Source organism: Caloenas nicobarica, chromosome 1 (genome assembly GCF_036013445.1).
Source record: "Caloenas nicobarica isolate bCalNic1 chromosome 1, bCalNic1.hap1, whole genome shotgun sequence".
In the NCBI taxonomy this organism is placed as follows: Eukaryota; Metazoa; Chordata; class Aves; order Columbiformes; family Columbidae; genus Caloenas; species Caloenas nicobarica.
Window position 1 is genome coordinate 83773058 of NC_088245.1, and position 19289 is coordinate 83792346.

Below are 19289 nucleotides of genomic sequence, written 5' to 3' on the forward strand. Positions count from 1 at the left end.
AAAATCACTGAAGCTTATTTTCTGCAATTTAAGATTGTAGTGTGGGTCCATTACATGTATTAATTTCTGTTTTTTCTCTGGAAACTCACGGACTTTCGAGGACTCTTGATGTAAACGACTACTCAGCAATTTCAAAACCAGTTTTACAATCTAGTGTCTAGGTTTTATAGACACCTGCCAGTGAGTTATGTTACTGAAAACTTTGGGGTGGCAAAAGCCAAGATTTTTATTCATTCTGTTAGAAGTTTCAGCATTAGATTCAAAAGATATCTCAGTCCCTAATTGATGCATAGCGTTACTATGCATACGCATATCACATAGCAGAAAAAAAGCAATTTAAGAGGACGACTCTAATCATCTAGGTCTGAAACAAGCAACGAAGAGCTTCAAGTCATCTTCCTCCCACTGGTTACTCCTGCTTACAGTGAGAGCAGACTGGGCTCTATTACTCCACAGAGCTCAAACTCTTGAATAGCATGCAAGTCCTTCCAGGTCACTGAATTCGTTCAAACTTTTTCCAGTAGCTTGAAAAGCTGACTTTACCCCTTTCTACTGTTTAGTGTGCACCACTTGACTTTCAGTAGGCATAGCTTCATGACATCCAGATCATGCATGACGAGGATCCTGAGTCTAAAAGTCTTTTTCTGCTTCGGATCTTTTGCTCTCTTTCAAACTCTTCAAGAGTTTTTTTAGAAATAGAGACAACCTCCAAAAGATTTGCCTTTCCTTTCTCACAGTTACGAAGCCCTCTTTCTGCTACCCTCCTTGTATTTGCTCTGTCCTAAAGCAATATTTTTCTGAATTGAACTCAACATAATTTGTATAATAATATCAACAAAGTGACTGAAATATGCTCTCTTACCATTTGCCAGCCAAAAGAACATCTATCACACCACAATTCCATTGTGAGCTGACTAAGAAGGGCTAAGAATAATTCAACAAACAGGAAATTTCCATGCAACTTAAGCATAAAGGAAGTTCAGGTCCAGGTCGAAAACCAGATTCCATAAATCTAAACCCTCCAATCCAAGAAACATCACTAGGGTTTGGACACATTTTGGACTGTAATCTTCAGTGGTAAAATTGGCACAACTTTTACCAATTCTTCAGTCCTTCAAATTCCCCTGACCATAAATATTGGGTTCATGTTCTGCTCTCATTCACACAATGGCATTAACAGCATTGCAGACCTAGGCACAGACTCAGAACTGCACATTCAAGCATACAGTGGAACCCAATTTCCAGCTAACGTCAGTACTAGATTCTCAGCTAGCATAGGTCAATTTTAATAACAGAAGTGCTTTTACCAGAAGTTCTTGAAAGTGTGTTTATCAAAGTAGTTTTTGGCTTAAGAAATGAGGAAGTTGTTACTACCTTGATTACAGAAACAAGGGAAACCAAATCACATCCAAGGTCATTCAGAAGTTGACCTGTGACATTTAAATATGTTTTTTTATTAAAATTATGTGCATGCACAGACAAAAAAAAGCATGATTTTGTTCCTCTCTACTCTGTTAATGACTTTGGTTCCATTATACCACATAGCTTTGAATAGAAATAAAGTTATGAAGCACAGTTACCAAAAGTATGTGCTGCAGGTGCTCCATTTTATCCAATACCTCAACAGCTGGGGTTGTGACAGGATTCAGATCCCATCTCTTCTTGCAGGAGTTTTAGCCTACGTCTTCCAAAGGACACTCTAGCGGTAGTATGTTCTTCCACATTCTTTCCTAGCAGTGCTGGTGCTAAGAGTATAAGGGGAGCTAGACTAAAGGTCCGACTAGCTCTGTATACTGTCTCCGCAGTGCCCAATAGCAGATGTTTAGGGTAGAACGGAAGAAAAGGGAAAGCATATAATGATGCTTCCCACAAATATTGACAACAACTTGTGACTGCCAGAACGCCTGAGTCAAAGGTGGAATCTGTGTATTTACTAATCTCCATGGCACCTTTTTTCCATTATTATTTCCAGTAGCTGCCAACATTCAGCAAAATCCCATAACAGAGTCCCACAACTTAATTATATCCTATGTGAAGATATAATTCACTTTGGACAAATAATTAAACCTTCATACTGACACAAGGACTCAGCTATGTCTCTTCCCAGCTTAAGGCTCACTCAGCTAATGCACAGTTAGGTGTGGTATGCACATAGGAAGTATTCCTCATTGCATCACATATAATGGAGCAAACCCAAATTATCCAACAGCAAGGTGGTTAAGAAGCTGTTTTGGAAATAGCACACCTGGGTTTCAGTCCCAATTACATATTTAATCATTTAGGAAAGTGAAATAACATCGGTAGGAGAGAGTGGAAATGCCATAAAGAATACTTTGAGAGTGTACTTTACAGTTCTTTTGCACAAAGGAGGTAACCTAGTCTACCTACTGGGTTCTGAGTTAGTAATCTATTAGATAAAATAATTTCTCCTCCAATCTTTAAAAACAGCAAATCATTTCACAGTATCACAGAACAGTTCAGGTTGAAAGGCAAATCTGGATATCATCTAGTCCAATTCCCTGCTCAAAGCAGGCTACCCAGGATCATCTCCAGTTGGGGTTTGGTTATCTCCAAGGATGGACACCCCACAACCTCCCTGGGAAATCTGTTTCAGTGTTGATCACTTACAGTAATATAAATTTTTTTTTCCCCTGCATTTAAATGGAATTTTCTGTATTTCAATTTGTGTCCCTTTCCTCATGTCCTTTCATTGGATGCCATTGAGAAGAATCTGTTTCCATCTTTTTTGTCATCATCTCTCCTCTTTATCATAGTCACAGTGTGGCTATACACATAGAACGGCTGTTAAATTTAAACCTAATTCCAATTACAGCTAGGATTTTCTACCCATAGATTTCAGTATTGGCTCTCGTGCAAATTACTTTTTCCCCTTGAGTCATGAAAATGAGAATGGGAAACCACCTTTTTAAAAAAAAAAATGCTCCAGGTGAAGTATTTCTTTGTTTACCTATTTCTTCCATATCTCCTTTCCTCCTTTTGATTTTTATGTTGCCAGGGCTGCCATATAGTTTATTTATTTATTAAAACACTCCGGTGGCAGCACTTAAATAAAACTTCAACTTTTCCTCAGATGTGCTATACACACAAAGAAGGCTTTTCATTAGTGTTTGGCAAATAAGTGCTGTCAACGGAAGAGGGGAACGGGAAGCCTCAAACTCATCCTTTGCTATCCGAACAGGTACCCAAGGAATTTGTTTTCGAGGATGACCTAAAAAGGGGAGGTCTATTATCTCCTGTGAACTGCTTGCCTAACCACTTAAAAGCAGCTTATCAGTACAAAACATCAGCATTCGAAGTAAAGTAACACACCTCTCACACAGCAATAGACTTAAGTTAGAATTTAATTTTAAAACCATAGACAAAATCCATTGACTAAGCACACATTTATGTGCTCTGCCGAACATAGGCAGTTTGATGTAGCTGAGGTCTGCTTCCCAGAGGGCTGCAGTCATCTCCTAGTTATCAATTTTTCTGCCAGTGTTAGGACTGTCAGTGTTAGGAGTGCAGTAGTATCACCAAGCCCAGCTTTCTGTGGCTATACAAGCAATAGGACAAAAAGGTAGTTCTTACTCCCAAAGAGTTTATTACCCTAGTACAAGAGAGTTGAAGCTGCACATTAGAAATTTCTAATCTAATAGCTGTTCTCAATGACCTTAGTATAACATTATATGTGTTAACATATTATCAAAGAAAAGGTTGAGAGTTCAAGTGCCATCTTAATCTCAGCTGAAAAATCACCATTAAGGCACATCCCACAGGTCTTCAAGGAAATACTTTCATCTTTTAAATGCAGAGCTGCATGCCATAATTTTTTCAAATGTTATGAAGCACTCACACCATTACAGCTTCATCTTTCTGTGGCCTCATCTGAAGGGGATTCCAGTGATGCAGAAAAGTATCAGTGAGCACAGATTCATAGGGAGAATGTGAGCTGTAGGAAAAAGTTTCCCACCTCATCATGTTTTCTGGTTGAACCACATAGACTGCAATACACACAGGGCTGATTGTCCAGAGGTATTCAGGGTCTGGAGTTAAAGAGTCAGGGAGAGGAAAACCATGCCATCAGCAGTGCCTCCTCCAGCCCAGCTACATGATATATTGGAGCAGAGAGGAAAGAAATCCTTCTCCAACATCCACCCACTCTTTGCAGTTAAATTTCTTGGAGGCCCACTGGACCTCACTTTCAATCAACTCTGAATGCCATGGGTGTGCCAGTACACAGAATGGTTTTCCAGAGCAGGACTCAGGGGCATCCTGAGTACACACCATCCCATAGACTAAGCTGCTCAACGAATGTTCTTAATTACAAATTTGAATCAGATCTTATAATCATGATTGGTCTTTAAAATAATGCGACAGCCACGCACATTAGGGGAGAAAGTCTGCGAAGGAGAAAGATCTGTATTTTCCCTTCAGCTAAGCTGCTAATGTCCTTTTAAACAGCAACTCATCTGACCAACAATGTTTCAGAAAATTGCATATTTCTTCTACACCATCTTAAAATGCCAGTTATCCTTACACTAAACTCAGAAGTAGAGCACCCTGATATTTTGGAGAGCAGTCACTTCTCTCACACACATAATAATACTCCCTCAATAGAAGTGAACAAGTTTTGGATATGACTGGCCTACATACACGCTTTCATTCTGAGTGTCTTAGCATGAGACAGGAAAGAAAGAGAACTGCTTCCTGAGGCTAAACACAACCAAACTGAGGACTAGATACAGCTCATACTGACTGGAAGTAGATTGCAAGGCATTTCTCTGGTTATTCTTGAAAGTAGAGGCTAAAAAATAAGCAAACCATGTGTGCATCTGAGCAGATGTGGGCTGGAACATCATCTTCAGCCGTGCAAATATAGCACTTGCTTCCTTCTTTGGCCATTTTCATGTTACTAAGAAGAAACCGTTTGCTAACCACACAGTAGTGGCACTCGCATTAGCAGAAAACCAGATTCCTCATCTCTTCCTGCTTTGATCAGCAGTTACTGCCCACAGGAATAAACAGAGGGTTGTGTTCTTCACTTGCTCCCTGCAAGGTCTTCTGTTCTCACATGGACATCAGTGGCAGTAGGAACAGGCCAAGCCTGTTCCAGAATAGCCATGTGTCCTCAGTGTAAACCTATCTCCCCAATAAAGCAGCAACATGGACAGCAACAAAAAGATGATTCAAGGAGGGTTTTTCCCTTTCAAATTGTGATCTAGAAGAATAAGTATTTTAAAATTTAAAAAACAAAGCCTGTCATATCCCTTTTTGATCATCTGGAGATTGAACCTAAGCTCCCCTCTATCACTGGCAGTGGACACAGACATGTCTGCTACAGAACATGCTGCTAAGGAAAACTATTTACTGCTAAGAAGTAGACCGAAATGCCTTGCAACAAAAAGGGTTACAGAAAGCTTAGAGCTCTAATCCAAATTATTAATAATCCATAAAGAATACTGCATAATAATTCAGAAAATGGTCCCTTGCAACAGACAGCAAATGGAAACTACATGCTTTAAAGCATATTTTGACTGCTGCTAGCATCATTCGACATGAAAAATGGAAGAATTTGCTCAAAACAAGCAGAGTAGGGAAGCTAAGATAAGTCTGTAATAACAAATGCGTTGTCTCTCGTGAAAGCTCTGATTTTCTCCTCTGCTATGTCTTCTTTAGTTGTTGAACACAAATACACTGCTGAAATGGGTGTCAGGAGAGAGGGAGCTGCAGGGAAAATTCTGTGAGCCATGTCCTTTACAGAGAAGTTTAATTAATGGTGTTTCTGAGAAGAATTCTGATTGACAGGATTAGTGCCAGCACTAAAAGTTACTATTTGTGGATCCTACAGCTCACAGCTTACATAAAAATAAAGCAGTTTAGAAAATATTTCTGTGCAAATGAAGGCATTCCCTCAGCAGGGAAGGTTCATGTGAACCTCTTCTGTGGCTTCCCTTCAAATGTATTTTTCCATGTAGATGGGATAGCAAAAAGTCCCTGGAGTACAACCTCCCATGGGTTTAGAAGTTTTGATTCAAGTTTTCTAGATTAGTACTTGGAGAATGTTTCTGTAATGAGCCAAAATGAAACTCTAAGAATGAGTGCTTCCAAACTTCATGCAGGGGAACATTTAGTTCCACTTTCTTTGCTTTGGGATTTACTTGAGGTTTGTACTGAATACCTTTTTCTTTATGTTTTCCAATTCATACCGCTTTCCTACTAAGATAATCTTCTAGTATTCTCCTAATGACTCTCAGCCCAAAATAGAATTTCACTGCTGTAATCTCTCCTAAGGACTTAGGACAAATTATTAAATTGACCACAAGCATTGCATTTTGTTTGATTACTGTCAATCTTTAAGTACTAACCCAAATAAACCATCTTTTAGAAGGGGTAAAGCATCGCATGCCGAAACAAGAAACTGGGGGTAGGAAAATGTTGCTCCATTGCAAAAGCAAGGAAGGGACCACAGCATCCAAATTCACACAGAAAGCACCCACCAGTTTGCTGAACCATCTCCAAGAAACTGTGAAATGGAAGAAGAAAAAAGGTGATTCTTCCAGCTTACTCCATCCCTCTCAATCATCTCCCTCAGACAGGATAACTAAATAATTCAGATACAGCTATTTTTTCCCAGTAATTTTCAGGCAGTTCATTTGCATCCTATCTTCACCGTCTTGTCCCGTATTTCCCCCTCTCTTCTGCTTTCATATCCATCGTGCCTCCCCCGTTGTACTATTCTCGAACAGCTTTTTTTTTTCCTCGCTTTCGGTTACATTCTTTCTACACTAGACTTTAACCAATTTCTTGCCTCAGATCCTGTTGCCCTGCTTCCTCCTACTCCTTATTGCTAGCCTCCTGATACCCACTACCTCTCAGTTCCTAGTCCTGATTCCATAATTCATCATAAAAGCAAACTGTGTCACCTGTGAAAGGAAAATATTTACAAACACTATGAGGCAGAAATCATATATTAATGAGAAGTCTTGAATCGTTTCTTAAGACTCTCAGAATAAACATCATAAGGCTCACAGTAGCACCACAACCGTTGTCAACCATTCCATGTAGTACAATAGGTCTACCTTAGCCCAGGCTGGCACATACTGTCTTATTTATACTTTACCTCTTTATGTATTTCTCAAGAAGTATACAACAAGGGAAGAGCAAACTAGTCAAGATAAAATAAGAGTCATCATAGATTTTTTTTTCAGAAATCTCCAGTATCTCTCAAATCCTTTTTGGGCCTTAAAAATGCTTGGATAATATTTCTTCATACTATAATAGTTCATATGCATTTGTCCTTGCCTTTCTAGCTTCTAACTGAGGCAAGGTGAGCAGAGCTAAACTTGTACAGAGGAAAAATATCATAGTACACCAGAATGCTACCACTTATTCAGGAATAACCAGTGTAAATAAATGTGTTTTAAAGTGGCTATCTTATATAGGGAAAGTTGGCAAAACATGCATTGCAAAGACTGTCCCAGTAGTAACATTACTGGTGATAAATACATATAGTTATATCTTCTTCCATGGTCTGGTTCCAGTGACCCAACAAACCAGTACTTCTATTCTAGTTACTACATTTCTGTCTGGGAATAGCTGTAGCTTTGATGGTGTCAGCTCCACTGCTGCTGGCAATGTTTAGTATGGATGACTGGTACGTGAACCTTTAATGTCACAGCATTACTATCTCAACTTTAATTATCTTAAAAATGCCTGCAGAAAGTACAAATACTCCCAAATACTCAAGGGCCTCTAAATGTCCACATAATTTAAATTTTAATCTACTCAAGAAACCAAATTGATTGTTACAGATGGACACCATCTTCTTCACTACATAAGTAATCAGCTCTGTCATGACATGCTGAGAAACGGATCATCACCCTGAATTCTTTCTGTTCTACACCATGAACAGAGGAAATTAAGTTGCTGGAGAAGGCATGGCAAGCATATCTATTTTCTAACATTTCACCTAATGCGCAAACACAAAAACTGACAGTTTGCAATAGATCACCTAAAGAAAAACCACCAAGGCTGCTTGTCAACCTTCAAACACTACCTGTGTGCTCAATGATACCTGAGTTTTGCCAAATCCACTCCATTTATTTTAATGAACTACAACTCATAAATTCAATATGCAGTTTAAATCTATCCTCACTTGGCAGCCATATAAACAGCAAGGAACATGCACAATAAAAAGTTATCCTGGTCACACCTATTACTTTTCCAAAAGAGAGGGTGTGATCAGGTAATATAGATGAGAATCTAGATGACTGAGCCCCCGCTACTTCTTTAGACCGTTAGCCTTGCTTTCAATGGTACCGAATACTACATAAAATCCATGTAACACATACAAGCTAAGTGCAAATGATGAAAGAAATCAGCAAGGGAAAAGAGGTCAGAGAGCTGTTGTGATGGAAGAATAGCAGCTGGGAAAACTGAAGTCAATCCAGCTATGTTAGTTTTTAATTAAAAATAAACATGGGCTTTGTTGCCAAAGGATTGGTTAACATTCCATTTAAAAAGAGGAAAAAAAAAAAAAGGAATTTTGTTTTACTTATTTCTCATTTCCCTCCTAACCTCCCTCCCCTCTCCTCCCCCCTTCATCCCCCCTAAAAAAGTATTTCTAGATTTTGCACAAAAAACATGGTCATAAAATTTAGGTAAGTATGCAGTACCACAAAAAACACCTATTTTTAAAGCATTCTCTTTCTCTCTCATGAATACCTCCTTGATTAAAAATAGTCAGAGGCTATCATTTTAATATGGTTAATTATTTCATCTTCACTGCTCACCTCCTTCATAGTCATACAAGTATGCATGACTGCACTGCCTGAGACTGCACATGTGTAAATGATAAAGGCCTTCTTTAGATAGCCCATTTAATGAAGGTTTCAGCAGACCCACATTAATCCTTGAAGTTCAGCTTTGCTTCCCTTTAATCAAATACTTAAACAGCTTTCATTTATGTCTAGATAGGAGTTTGTCCTATTTTTTATGGAATTTGTTTGTGTCCAAGATCCTTCTAAAGTCTTAAACTGTTCCTTTGCAGTCCTCACTTCATAAACAGGAGCATGAAGTCACTAGCAGAGAAAACCCAAAGAATCCAAAGACTCTGTTCAGGCTTTTCATACATTCCAAGGACTCAGTTAACTCAGTTAACTACTTTTAAAGGCTGACTACCTCAATAGCCCCTCTCCCCTATGTTTTTCATTCATTTCTCTTATACATTTCTGTGTACGTTTATTAGGCCTGACTTCAGAGAAGCTTTCTGCTACCAAGGTCTTAGCCTTATCACAATAATTTCTCCACACTGCTTCCATATCACATTTCAAAATCTTATCTTGCTTAATCAACTTTTGTTTTCTCCCTCCTCATTTGCTTTACTAGTTACTTACATTTTGTTTAAGATGTTTTAGACCATGATTCATTAGAAATATATAACTAGAGGAAATTGCAATTGTTCTGATAAAAAGTAGCAGCTGATGGGGTAAATCTCCCTCAAAATAGGTCAATAAAATTGAAATTTTCTGTAGAAATATTCATCTTCAACTGAGTAAAGGTATCAGTTCTGGCTGAATTAAAGAAATATCTATGTAAGGATTAGACATTGACTAATGACAAAGAGAATTCAGGTGAAGTGAAAATACTTCCATATATGTCCTGCATCTCAGATAAGTGCCGTCATGCACAGCATGTCACCAGCCTAAGGGACGTTCTGGAGTAGGACTTGCTTGCACCTATCTGGAGTCATTCCTGTTTGCATTAGTCCATTGACAAAGGGAACAGAATATTTATTCTGTGCAGAGCAGCTCTAAAAACAAAGAGTCTTGAACGGGAACGGTGCCATATGGGATGGTCAATGTACACACATTTTCACAAGAGACAGATCGAACCTCCATCCCAGCTGCATAGAGTGGTACTTAAACCTTCAATCTTGCAAGGAGGTCTAGCTAATGGATTAGACTGAAAGTGTCTCTCTGTCTGCTTTTCTACCTTATGAGGTCTTTCTATGCATCCAATTGCATTTGAAGAAAGATTCTGAATTTGAGAAAACATAAGGACAGAAATAATTTTTAACCCAGCTCTGGTGAGTATCTGCTGACTCACATCCAGATTCCTCTTGTATCTGAATCTTCCATTGACTTCAGAGAAAAATCTGTGGTTGACCATAGAATATAAGGTTAGCTAACTGAATAGCAGAATGCATATTATTCGCAATGCAACAGCAAGCACAGGAGAAAGGGGATACTCGGTTGCAAAACATTTTACTTTATGCTCTGCATATTTTTTGGAAAAGGAAAGAAAACCGCATTAAGCAAAGCAATGTATTTGTTTTGTCTGAAGGACATTGGCTTACAAAGAAATGTTGCTGCAGTTAGTGAGAGTTCAAGTCATTGTTGCTCCAGCCATATAAAAAAAAAAAAATTAAAAAGCCCTTGGAATTCAAATGTTATTCCTCATCCCAGCCATATGTAAATAATTCAACAGCTTAGTGACCAACAGTACACAACAGAGAATGACTTTTCTGGGTAATTAAGCATTGAAGCAGAGCTGAAACTAATTCTATGAAAGTTAATTCTCTTTTGTGGCAACACAAATTTGGATTCAGCATTAGAAAACAAGGGGTGCAGGAGGGGTCAGGGGTGGAGAATAGCTTTGCACTGGAAGAACCTAAACATGCGACATCGATTTCCGTTTAAGAGTAGAAGTTAGCTGAATTAAACATGATTAGATGGATGGTTTTATCTTTTAGATGGTCAATTGCTGCTTGAGCCTAAGGGTTACATAAAAACAGAGAAATCAGAGAGGCTTCACAGTTAAATTCTTCTTTTTTCTAGATAGAGTGACTATTTGACTATCAAGATACAATCTTCCTAATGCTGACTACTGAAGAGGATTCTACTACCCTTCCCACATTATTTTTGCTTTTCTTCAAGATCTGCATCAGCTCAGTCTAAAGACCAAAACAAAGCAAAACTTAGGGAGGTTTGTTCCATTGCCTGTATAGTGGCAAGGAGGTACATACAGTCACACAAATATGGACGACAGGGAAGCCAGAGTGAAATTCAAAAGTACAAATGGAAGAAAAGAGATCCTCTTTAGCAGGAAAGAGTTGTAATAAAGTCACTTAGAAATGCCATCACCCCTTTATTCAGAAGAGCAGTCACATCAGTAAAGAATAATTCGATGATTCTGCTGTGTCTTAAAGGGCTGGGAGCCTCCTGTCATATAATAACAACACTGTTTTGTCTTCTAAATCTCAGACCAAGAAGCTAGGACACTGAAAATGCAAATATATGCCAAAACAGGCAAAATATTTCAGATCATCCACATGTCCCATCTTCATCTGGCAAACAGAAAATGGAATGCTATTTACAGCCCTTTGATATTTCTTTGTTTCTCATGGGAAACTAGTTGCTGTTGTCTATTGTCAGCTCCCATTGTTAACAACACTCAGGGAGAGTTTATTAATTTTATGTCTTGATGCCATTTGTCCAAAGCAACCTTTCTATAAGGGTCACATTAGACTAATAAAGAGCAAAGTATCATACAGACATCAGGATTCATTCACTATGTGAAATTCAAGAAGATTGACACTTAAATTTTGTGTATTTCTTATTTTAAAACACAACCCTCTTGTCAGTCTCAGGATTTCCTTGATCTTTTAGTTGTAAAAATATGCAAAACTAAACAATAGTTTCCCACTCCACTAAGTTCTCCTACCACGTAATACACAGAACCACAGTTCAAAGAACATTCCCGTTTGAATATGCTCCATCTTCCTTTCCTGCTTTTGTTGAAAATCTGGGACTGAAGTAGTTCATATGTGATATGATGCCTAGTTTCATCCATTCAATGAATACCAAGTTATGACTTCTCTCAGTTCAGATAGCAACTATTTTAGCTGAAATGGCAGAGGCCTACACCATCAGAATAAATGACAATGATATGAAGTTAGCACTAGAGAGATTGTCTTTGGTCTCTACAGTCCCAATGCTTTTAAACTTATTAGACCACCCCACCTATCACAATTTACATCTACTTTATACAGACCAGAAATAACATTACCACTGGTGGATGGGTGAAAGAAGCTGACAAAAGGAGTAGCTATGGAAACGAGTCTGCTCCGTGCTTTAAATAAAAAATGCACAACACAGGGAAGAAAAGGGGATGTATAAATTAAAGCAGTGGGAAAGAGGATGTTAAAAACATAGGAAGAGCAACAGTGATACAAAAGCATAAAAGAAAATAAAAAAAGATGGAGACAATGGTTGGCACAGAGGGAATGAGACCAATCTAAGAACTGGTTAGGAAGCGCAAGATTAGCTGGGTTGGATTGGCTTGAGCTAGGTCCATTGTACTAGATGCCCAAACCAACTCTTACGGCTCCTCCAGCTTCAGGTTGAGCCTTGCTGCAGCTGCATGCTGTCACATTCAAGACATTATCACATTCTTTCACAATTTATGGTACACTCAGTGGTGCTTTTCCCCTCTATAAACACCAAAAAGACATGGTCTGAACTGCTTGATTTTGCATCTAGAAAAGAGGCCTACACACCATCAGAGAAGGAATCTGTCTTGATTTACTCTCAGATAGGACAACTACACAAAAAGACTTATGATAAAAAATACTTCATGCAGAGTGGCTCGTTCTACCTGTCTTTCCAGAAACAAATTAAGAATTATTATTAATAATAATAATAATAGTATGAGGCTTTGAGAAGTTAGATGGCTAGTGTTGTAGCTCTGAGTTTGATCTACAAAACAGCTTTCATCAAAACACTCAGATTGCTTTCCTCCAAGCCATTCATCATCTCAGATATTTTTCTAATTTTGACTTCTACCCACTAGAGAGCAGAAACCTCTAAATAATTATCATCTAGGGATTCCTCAGCTGGAATTTGGACTAGCCAACACAATTCGTCCAGACAGTGCTCCTCAGCTTTTTCCCATAGACCTCACTATTGCAGTGCAGTGCCTGGAATGCCAGTTCCACGCTGTAGAAATCAGCCTTCTGTACAACAGTGTCAAATTCAATCACTTGGCAGCAAGACTGTGAAAACTAATAGTATGCTTCCACTTCTGTATTTGAGCAATAACTTGTTTCTAGGCTGAATTTGAAGGGGACGAGGGCAACCAGATAAGTAATTATGAGCTTTTCTAAACTATGTTGGATTATCAGTCTCATAGAATTAGGTCTTTCACTGTTCTACAAAGCTGACACAGTATCTGTGAAGGCAGCGACAGCTGTGTCAGCCCAGTTAGGCACAGACTGACTCCCAGTTAATTTTTGGCTACTTTGCATTTTCCAACCAGGGTGCCATAGTGGGACAGTAGCTTTAGTGATCCTTCTAGTAGCAACTCACTGATTCCATACACAACATTGCCCTCTGCATATCTATGGTAAATCAAAGGAGTTGCATCCCAGCCTGAGAGGAAGATTGTTGAAACTCCACACAGGGAAGGCTTCAGGTAACATATTATCTCTTCCCCTGGCTAAGTTTGTACGGTTTCTTGCAATACACAAGCACAAAAGTATCTCTAATCACTTTTAGTCAACATCAACAACAGTAAAGTTTTTGTTTCAGTCTATGGTGTACATATGATTTCCACTGCAATACTGAGTGATTCACAGTTTTCAATCTCACAACAAACCTATGAAGAAAGAAGTAATTTCTGTTTTCATTTTACAATAAACTGATTGTAACAAAGCGAAAATAAATAACTTGTACATTTACAGACTTGTTTTGTGAATGAAAACCCTACATGAGGGCTTTCCAATGTGTCAAACAGTGGACCAGCTTTTCTTTTTTTCATTTGGCTTTCTTTACAGGGAAAAAAAAAAAAAAAGCAGCAACTTTCTCTGAAAGAAATAAGTGCTTCATTTCCTAGAAACACAAAACTGGTTTCTGTCAAATTCTTTCAGTGATATGCTCTGAAAAGGGAGAGAGGGAAGTGGCAAATGTGGCAGAAGATGATAAACTGCTGTCTTCTCTAGAAATAGCAATTCTGTTTCTGTCAACTTCCTTGTTTGAGCCAGAACCAAAGCACACACTTTACACAGATCGAAGGGCCTCTTTATACATCCATAAATGACATCCAAACCATTCAAAATAATGGGAGAAGGAGGAAGGAGAAAAGAGAGAAAGCTTCAGACAAGCCGCAAGTTCTGCCTTGTTCTAAGTATACAAAACAGCACCAATATCTTCAGTGCCCTAATAGAACTGCAAGTAGGATCTTCCGTGCTTGGTAATTGACCAAACGTGTTAAGAACATAAACAGTTAGAAGTCTCTATATAGTTAATGCACAGACTGTGATTTATCAGCCCCCAAACAGTGCAATGTTCTTATGTCAAGATAGATCTAATAAAATTTCAGATGAACATTCATGAACAAGCACAAAGACTGGCTATAATCAAAGTTTCTACTTATGTACAACAGTCTTGAGGGTTCTTGCCTCTCTGGGATCCTTGAGATCAGGACACAAAAATTAAAATTATATACTTATCTATTTTCTTCACTTTTTTAAGGAGGAAATATTCCCCGAGTGCATTCAGAAGTGGTATGTGATACATACATCTACACTCTGACATGAAATCTCAAGTCTTCTTGAACTATTTGCACCTCTTCCATGAGGTGTCCATGGCCTAGGACTCATGAGCAGACCAACCAATTACAAACCAAGCTCTCCCAGCTTTAGGACAAACACTCATAAAAATTACTCTGGTCTCAGAGGTGCACATTTGTCAGTGGATTGTTTTGTCGCCATTTTCAAATACCTGACTCAATGCAAAGACTGTTTGGTTGAACATAGCAGTCATAGCATCGTTTGCTCTCTTCTGGTGCCCTGCACATCACCTCCCTGGTAACATGTTGTAGTTTAAACTGTCAAGCAGCTAAACACCACACACAGCTGTTCGCTTGCTCCCCACTCTCAGTGGGATGAGGGAGAGAATCCAGAAAAAAAAAAAAAAAAAGGAAACATGGGTTAACATAAAGACAGTTTAATAGGACAGAAAGGAAAATAATAATAATCATAAGAACAAAACCAATAACAATAAAAATAATAAAAGAATGTATAAAATTAGTGATGCACAATGCAATTGCTCACCACCTGCTGGTCAATGCTCAGCTTGTCTCTGATCAGTGGTTCCCTGGCCAGCTTCCCCCAAAATATATACTGAGCATGATGTCATATGGTATGGAATATCCCTTTGGCCAGTTTGGGTCAGCTGTCCTGGCAGTGCCCCCTCCCAGGTTCTTGTGCACCTGGCATGGTGTGAGAAGCTCCTAAGTCCTTGACTACTTAACAACAACTAAATCATCAATGAATTATCAACATTATTCTCATTCTAAATCTAAAACATAGCACTATACCAGCCACTAGGAAGAAAATTACCTTTATTCCAGCCAAAACCATAACACATGTCCACAGCCAAGTAATTATTGACCACGCTAAGTAAATTTTCTTGCTAGAGCAGGAAAAAAAAAAAACTCATAAAAATTCATCAGTTCAATCTTGTCTTTACAACTGCAGCCCTTGGCTGATATGAAAACAGCTTCTTCTAGGAAAAGAAAGCTGCGCTACTTCGATGAGAGGTACAATTCTGAACAGATGTAGCTAAGCTCTTGCAAATCCCTGGGTAGAGATAGTTATTTTAGTTTGAGAGCTTAGAGTGTGACTAGAAGACTGAACACTTTGAAAATTATGTCAAAGTAGCCTCTCCTTCAATATGGTGATTTCCCCTACTTGGAGTTCCTTTCACTTTGAGGGAACGGATATAAATCAGTGTCTCAGTGCAATACACACTGTTCACTAAATTGTGTGAAGTACTGTTTGTTGTCGTTTGGGTGAAGGTTTGGTTTTGGTTGTGGTTTTGCTTTTTTTGTTTGTTTTGTGGGTTGTGGGGGAGGAGGAGTTTGGTTTGGTTTTTTGTTGGTTTGTTTGTTTTTGAGAAAAATGAGATTTTTTTCTTCTGCAGATACAACTTAAAAACTTGTTATAATGACATGTGACTGGGTGACTACTGGACTGTAGAACACAGAAAGTCATCTTCATTCCAATTTAAATGCAATTGGAAACCTCAGCACTGTGGTACAAGGGAAGTGTAGTGACACATGACAAGTACTCGTACCCACAAGCATGTGCCAACAGTAGAGTTTTCAGTATGTTTTTGACAGTAAGACTATATGCTTAAAGAAAAGTAATGTGAAATTTCTTCCTTTGCACTTTCTGCTACCTCCCCGTCATGCTCATTACTGCAATCAGATTATTAGTTCTGTTACCTTTGGGATATCCTTATGTGCCCCATGTGAAAGTGAACAGCTCAGTTACGTGAACAGAAGTAATTTCAAAACTGTGAGCAGTGAGATACAGCTGAAGCACAGCTCAGCCTCAACTATACAAACTACTGTGACCATAGCTGCAATTGATCTCCCAGAAGATGAAATATTGAGACCACTCTGTACTAGAAAGGAACTACAGCAATGTGCCTGCTGTATTGCTCTGAAGGGTGAACATACCATTTTGATCCTTTTCTTGCAACCGTTTTCCCCTACTCTTTCCTCTACCATGAAATACCCAACACCACACAGACAAAACAACAAGAACCTTATGAAGTTTGACAAAGGGAGGTCATGGAGTCTCCATCCTCAGCGGTATTCAAAACCCAACTGGATACAAGCATGTGCAACCTACTATAGCTGACCCTGCGTTGAGCAGAGGAGGGGTGGACTACAAAATCTCCTCAGCTGTTCTGTGATTCTGCAGTTAGAATTTCGTCATAACTGTACACCGATGTATCTTACAATATATGTAGCAAAAAAATACAGTGTGCAAATGTACAAACCATACTATCTTCCATAGTACAAAAGTACAACAGGCCAATTCCTTACATAACTTATCTGTGGAAACTAGTCTTACATATTCCAGTTCACATCAGTTGAGGTTATGAACAATGCACATTAACAAAGTTTTGTTCTAAAGAACATGTTTCAATTGTAACCTGACAGAAATACTTCTATCAGAACAATTGTTTTTAACAACTCTGCATCTTACATGGAACTGCTCTAATTATTGTTTTAATCAACAGCATAACTTAAAATACAACTTGCAATTAACATATGGTAAATAGCATCCGCCAATTAGACTATCATCTGCACTGTACATCTGATTCCTGTTTTCACTGGAATGCAGCTATTTGTGCTGGATCTTGTCCAGGGTCTCTGCTTTGGCCTGTAATGCTCTTTGGATGAGCAACCCTTAACTTTCTGCTGCAGTTAAGGGGAAGACAAGATTCCTGGACATATGAATTAGGTCATAGATATGAACCCTGAAAGGAGATTCATTAGTCATTTTTAGAGCTCCATGACTTTAAAGTAGAAGAAAATAAATCACAGAACGCATCCACTTCATCACTGCATACCATCCTCACAGACAGCAAAGTTAAATCTGTATTAATCACACATATCCCATCATTTTTCCTTTTGTTCCCTGTCCATGCCTTCCTTTGTTGTTGTTGTTGTTAAACTTCATGGCTTCCAAGCAAACACAGGCGTTTTATTTAATTATCCGAGATCACATATCTTCTGTTGCTGAGTGTTTGCTATGGATGGCTAACGATTTACACTATTCTAAGCAACCACATGACCAAAGCAGTATGGAAAACTGAGAACTATCTTAAACTTCCATAAGTGTTGCTTTGACTTTCCAAAACCAAAAATCATTCAAAGGAACATGTTCCAAATTGGGGGGGAAAAAAAAAAAAAGGCACCACAGAAAGTCTCTGCTTTTACCTGCCTCAGTAACTGACGCTAGAGTAGCAAAACAGTCTTTATCAAAAAGATTCTATCACTGGCATGGGTGACAATTTTATTTAGGTTACCAGAGCAAAAGCATGCTAAGGAGACAGCCACTGCCACCGTTATCAGTCAAGCTACTGAAAACAGTTTGAACTTTTGAAAGACACCCTCTTACCAACAAAAGAGAAAGCTGTGACCTGAGACTAAAGACAAGACTTATCTGCCTAACTCTGCCACATGATTTGGGGACAGAGTTTGGGGTGAGATCAGGGGCAGGGATTTGCCCCAGTTCGTCTTCCTCTGCTGCTCTTTGATTCTCATCTGGTCTGGTTTTAAGTTTTTGTGGTCCTGGAATACTTTTCAACATAAACCATGCTTGAACTCCTCACAAGTGCAGTATAAAACAATTAATAGAGAAAGTGTTCTGGTTTCTTTTCTCTGGGATAGAGGAAATATTGATAGAAAGTCAAAGGAAGCATGCAAAATTTTCCACACTAATCTACCACCTGCATGTTGCAGAGTCAAGGTCCATTATGAGCATTTCCTTCAGTCTGAAAGGCAAAGCTCAGTTGTCATTTCCATCTGTGTAATGTACATAGCAGAGATTCATGTGCAATGTTCCATCATGTGTTCTTGTTGCTGTCAATACAGAAAGGGAAGAAAATGGAAACATGAATCAATTAAGTAATTTTCCTTCCCACATACAACTCCAGGCTGAGATGATGTCAAATTTCACAAACAAAACAAGTTTGAGTGGCTGCAAAATTTGAGAGGAGGAAATCCAAAGGAAACCTATGTTGATCAAAAAGTGATGCTGATGATTCAACAGGCAGCATCCCTACTGCAAAGTCTGTAGTGAATTGAGGTCTTTGTGTGATACATGGCTGCTACTGCAGGGGACCTTTGACTTTCATAGAACATGGGGAAAAGAAGTGCATAAGTGCTACACTTTCATGCCAAAAAAAACCCTGAGGAAACTGCAAGACTAGTTACCTTTACTCTCAAGGCATCCAACCTCCTGTTGATACATAAAAATCATATTGGTCTAGTAACTGCAGTAACTTGACAGCTCTCAATCATCTCTGTGAAATTATGAGTCATGTATGAATAAATGTAAGGAAAAAAACCCACACCCTCAGGTCCCTTGGATTCTCTTGCTGGAGTAAAAATAAGAAAGGTAGACAGGGGGGCCAGTTATGCTGGCATTGTGCCAGTTGGGATGCTACTTCTGCCGGGGAATTTCTCTGCAGGATAGCTGTGGTTGGACTGAATCATTTTTGCATCAAAGTGGACAAGACTGAGACTGAGAACATAACCCTCAGTCTTGATCTTTCATCACTGCTCGAAGTCCCACTGTAATTTTCACAAGAGTAGAAGTGCTTGGAAGAATTAAATTCAAGTTCTCTTCACTCTACATCTCCTCTGTACATTAAGAAGTATGGGTACGCTTCTACCTAGACTTATGAGATCCATCATACCAGGAT

General features: G+C 38.8%; 1 protein-coding gene across 6 annotated transcripts in view; it reads right to left on the reverse strand.

Annotated features, from left to right (window-relative positions):
• The window catches only part of CALD1 (caldesmon 1), a 206054-nt gene that overhangs the window by 131394 nt on the left and 55371 nt on the right, over window positions 1-19289 (reverse strand). The window contains exon 1 of one of the 6 annotated variants that reach the window (XM_065632199.1): window positions 18312-18330. The exons of the other annotated variants lie outside the window; for them this stretch is intronic. The gene's annotated coding sequence lies outside the window, so the exon portion shown is untranslated. Of the gene's footprint in view, window positions 1-18311; window positions 18331-19289 lie in introns of those variants that run through there. 6 annotated transcript variants of the gene reach the window in all.